We start from the raw sequence: 5,327 nt of genomic DNA on the forward strand, positions 1-5,327 counted from the left end.
TATATTTATATTTATATTTATATTTATATATATATAACGTGATGATTTATTTCTGCATATCAGAATTACTAGCTGAGGACTGGGGTTTATGTATATCTTAGTGGTAGAGTACTTAGCATGTATACCAGAAAAGAAAAGAAAAAAAAATCAGTGGGGAAAGTGGTGACTCAAGTTAATTGAAGCTTTTGTTTATATGGATTCTGTATGTTTACCAAATAATGATAGAATTATATTCTTAATCATTATTTGAAACTTGTTTTGATCAAGGTAAGATTGTACAGAAAAGTCTGAAATTGTGAGTTTACAGAAATTTCTTAAAGATTATCTCACTGTTACTGTCTTGGTGATGTAAGTATTGTATTGGGCCTCTAGGATCCTCCTTTGTATTTGGCTCTGGACCTTTAGCACCATCTGCCAGTCCAACGTTTGGTGCTAACCAGACCCCAACATTTGGACAAAGTCAAGGTGCCAGCCAGCCCAATCCCCCAAGCTTTGGATCAATTTCATCATCGTCAACAGCATTGTTTACTGCTGGTTCTCAGCCTGCCCCACCTACTTTTGGAACAGTGTCGAGTAGCACTCAGCCTCCTGTGTTTGGGCAGCAGCCTAGTCAGTCTGCATTTGGTTCTGGAACAACTCCTAATTCCAGTAAGTTTGTATTGATATAGTTTGTGTATTTACTTAGATTATGTGTATATTAAAAACAGTATTTTTTTTCCCCTGAATTTTTAAACCATGCCTATGGAGATGTTCTGGTAACTTTTGTGAAAACGCATTATGAGGTGTGTAAAGCCATTTGGGTTTTAGGAGTATTTCTATTGCTGAATTATTTTATAATTTTTATTAAATAATGTATACTTAACAGGACAATATCAATAAAATATTAAAATTTTAATGTGTAATAGTGTTTAATGTAAAATCAACATTTTCAATATCAGCTAATCACTTGCAAAAATATGAATAACAGCAGAAATAAATTCCTATGTCAAATACAATGAAAATGCAAACAAAACTACTACAGAAATAATCTTTGCTTCAACACCTATGGCAGTCCTCACGTGACAGCAGCATGTGTTTTGCTGTCTTACCGTTTTTTGGCAAGTTGTACTTGTTACCTCTTCCTATTGGTCAGGATCTTCCTATTATACAGTGTCCACTAAGCAAGAAAATGAAATCTCAGTGAAATATCAAATATATAGTGAGTGTTTAGAATAAACATAAGCATTTTCTGTATCACTGCATCTAAAAAATAATATTCTTAGGTGAACTACAGTGAAAATACCAATGGCCACTGGCCATTACTTTGTTTTATGTGATATAATTGCTGCATAAACTCATAAGATCTGTCACAAAAATAATCTTATTTCAGTTGTCATACCTAAGACAGTTTTCACACATGAAAACAGCATATCCCATACACTAGTGTCATTTACACTGACAGCATCTGTTTTTCGTTCTTCTGTCCTCTTTGGTAGGTCATACTTGACATTTTGCTGGTCTTCCTGTTCTTTTCAGAGGTGCTTGGGACACTTCACTGTCTGCTCACCAGTCTACTCCAGAGTTATTTTGCAGAGTTCTTCAGGCAGATACATACTGTTCTTCCTCTGTTGTGACTAATCATTTATCAATTCCAGTCCCAGTTCTCTAAGGAAATTTCCCTGTGATACTTTGTGCTTGTTTTTTTTTTTTTTTTTTTCCTGTTTTGTACCTGGGATTGAATTTAGGATCTTGTACTTGCCAGGCAGGCGCTTATGCCAGTAAGCTATCTCCCTGGCCTGCTTGTTACTTTCTTTGTAAACTATGAAACTATGTATGCCTGACATGTTTAGGACTGAGTAAAACAGGATCACTGGCCAGTACTTTGTATTTTGTGTGACATAGTTGCTGCATAACTCATCAACAACGTATACTCTCCTGATGATTTATTGTATACACTTTACACTTAGCCAAAAGTGAGAACAGACAGTAGTTCAGAATGCCACAGGTCGGGGACAAAAAAACCCAGGAGACTGCTTAGTTTGAACCACATGGATCTTTCTTCCTCCACTTGGCTGTCATGGCACAGAGGTTTCTAAGATGGCATTAAAGTCGAGAGCTCTCCCTTTTCTTTTGTTGTACAATGTGACTGTTTCTAGCTTCATGTTAAGGATTTCCTATCACTTTTTTTTTTTTTTTTTTTTTTTTTTTTTGAGACAGGGTTTCACTGTAGTCTAGGCTGTCCTGAAACTCATTATTACCGGCTGACCTAGAACTCACAGGATCTTCCTGCCTCGGCCTCCTGAGTGCTGGGATTACAGGTGTGCACCACCTTGCAGGGCTTCACTATTGATATTGTCATCATAGTGTATGGACATTGTCAGTACTTTGTTGTTTTTCTTTACCATGGAGGAGGTTGCAACGTGGCTTTTAGGAATCTCTGCTTTGTTCGTAGGAGTAGTTCCTGGGCTGGTCAACCCATTTTCTTTTAGCAAATGTAACATTAGTGGTTAACTAGTAAACCAGTTGTCCAGGGTGACCTTGGGGTTAGTTTTTGAAATAGGGACAACAAGATTGTTCACAATGTCAAATGGTTTATTAGTGCGATTTCTAAATTCAAAGTGTAAAATGTCTTCACATTTACCAGATCTTTTTTGTTTTTTTGCGATACTGGGGATTGAACTCAGGACCCTGTGCTTGCCACTTAATCTACTAAGCTATCTCTCCGGCCCCAGATCATATATTTTGATACCATGTTTGGAAGGTCTATTTGGCATGTATTGACTAAACCTTCAAGAACATGAGATGGTGGAAGTTGTCATTTGTCATATATTTGGATGGCATATAAATTTTGGCAGAAATGAAGCTTTCAAAAAGAGTGAATAGCAGTCAAATTGTCAGATTTTTTGGGGGGGTGGCTCTTTTTTGTTTTTTTGTCTTCAAAATACAAAATTTGAAGGCAATCCAATCAAATTTCAAAATTTTGAGTTAGTGTGTTTCACAACATCTTGTAGCATATCACCCATTACAATTTCCAATACATTCCGGACCTGCTGTGCAGGCCCTAGGCGCATTGAGACAGTGATTGAGACTGGGCGTGGTGACACACACCTATAATCCCAGCACTTGGGAGGCTGAAAACAAGAGGATCACTAAGAGTGTGATCTGTGCAGTGCCGCCCTGTAGACCCTACCCTATATACATTAAAAAACAAAACAAAATAATTTCCAACATCGAATCAGAGTATTGGCATTCGTTCAATAGGATTTTTCCCCTATAAGAACCTAGTAACATTTCCTGACTTAGTTGTAGTGTTGTGTCCTTCTGGTATACACATTTTATAGCATTTTGAGTAGGCAAATATTTATATTACTGTTCATCTGAAATCAAGGTCATTTTGCATTTGTTTGTATTTCCTTGCTTGTGTCACACTCACAACTTCTTTGCCTTACATGATCCAGTTTGTCATTGTTAGCAGAATCACCCAATGGCTCACTTTCAGCCTTTCCCCAAAGTTGTAAAAGCAAATTTTCATGTGGCATTGTACAGAATTGGGCTTAATTTAATTCCCCAAGGAAAACGAAAAGATTTAGACACACAAAAATGTAACACAGCACATAATCTGGATAAAACTCACCTGTTTGACACTCATGCATACATCTTGCCGTTCATCTCCCAAGTGGGTGAACACAAAGATGGCTATTCCTCCTGTGCAGCTGCAGTAGACAGGTATGGTGTGGGTGTCTGCTACCTCCCCTACGCCCGTGCCTCTGGGGTAAATGTCTCCTACTTGACAGAGTCAAAGTATATCTAGATTTACCTATAAACATCATTCCTGAGTTTCACCCAGATATTTTTTAAGAGATTCAAGTGTATTTTAAGGTGTTCTCCTTGGTATGGGAATGGGATTTATTCAGTTCTGTTTTTCTTCATTTGGAGGCCCTCTAGCTTTTACTTGAACTGTTTTCCAATCCTGTTTATGATTTAATTTTGAAGTTTATATACCCCAGTTTCATTACTCAATGTAGGATAGCTCTGCTGAGTTGTCCTATGCCAAATTGATAATAGTCTGGTCTTTTTCCCTTGACTTGAATATTTAATCTGAGGTTCTCATGATTTAATTATGACTAACATAGGGTTGGCCAGATAGTTCAGTGGACTAAAGCACTTGCTTAGGCAGAGCGCAGCGGCCGAGATTCGATCCCCAGCATGCCCCAGGGGGTGTGCACTGAGATGGTGATTGAGATTGGGTGTGGTGGCACGAACCCATAATTCTAGTGCTTTGGAGGCTGAAAACAGGACAATCACTGAGTCCGATCTACATAGTGAGACCCTGTAGACCCTGTACTAAATTCAAAAAAAATTAAAACGTGTATTTTAATAGTATATTTCATTAATAGTGTACTGTTGGACATTTTTCTAATTGTGAAATAAAAGTCTCAGAAAAAGGCATAAAATATACCTGACAATGCTGAAGTGAACATTTGTGTAACCACCATCACTCAAAATCTCCTTCTGGGTCCCAGTTTGATCATCTTCCTCTTTTCTTCTAATGGTGACCACTGTCTTATCTTCGATGGCAGTGACTTTTCTTTGGTTTGCTTGGTATATGTGTCTAGAAAATACAGTCTAGCTTATTTTCTGTCTACATGAATGGATTCATACTGTATCTTTGGATTCTTTCACTCATGTTTTAGATTTGTAAGGTTTGTCTGTGTTACTAAATATACTTTGTTCCTTGCCATTGCTGTAGTCTAGGTGACAGTGTATGGATATACCACTGTTTATCCATTTACCGTTACTGGGTGTCTATCCATTTACTGTTTGTGGGTGTCTGAGTTAATTTTAGTAAGAAGTGCTGATTTGGATATGATCTTAGAACATATATATGCTTTTCTGGAGTGGGATCACTGAGTTTAAAGGTATACTTTAGAAGTATACTTAGAAGTGTACTTTAGAAGATAATGTATGTACATTATCTCTGAATTGTACTACTTCGTAGCTTACAACCATTCTGTGAGAGTTACTACATTTTTATTTTAAGTTTTTTAATTTATTGGATACAGGGTCTCACTACCAGTTTGGACTCATAGTAATCTTCCTGTCTCAGCCTCCCCAGTGCTGGGATTATAAGTGTACACCACCATACCTGGTTTTGGTGGCCAGCACAGCATGCAGTACCAGGGATCAAACTCAAGTCCTTGTGCTTGCTGGGCAGACACTTAGACTGCTGAGCTATCTCCCCAGCCTGAGAGTTAGAACATTTAAATTGTTTATTTTAGTGAATAGTGAATTTTTGTTTTGGAACACATACTTATTTTCCCCCTCCAAAAAACCTTTGGAAATTGGTT

At 37.5% G+C, this 5,327-nt stretch overlaps 1 long non-coding RNA gene across 1 annotated transcript in view; it reads left to right on the forward strand.

Annotated features, from left to right (window-relative positions):
• Positions 1-291: 291 nt before the first annotated feature.
• LOC111815899 overlaps positions 292-5,327 on the forward strand; it is a 9,708-nt gene continuing 4,672 nt past the window's right edge. Inside the window, exon 1 of the long non-coding RNA XR_002820525.1 lies at positions 292-648. This is a non-coding gene — a long non-coding RNA (uncharacterized LOC111815899). The remainder of the gene's footprint in view (positions 649-5,327) is intronic.

The sequence above is a fragment of the Octodon degus genome, unplaced genomic scaffold, assembly GCF_000260255.1.
Source record: "Octodon degus isolate 3935 unplaced genomic scaffold, OctDeg1.0 scaffold00023, whole genome shotgun sequence".
Classification (NCBI taxonomy): Eukaryota; Metazoa; Chordata; class Mammalia; order Rodentia; family Octodontidae; genus Octodon; species Octodon degus.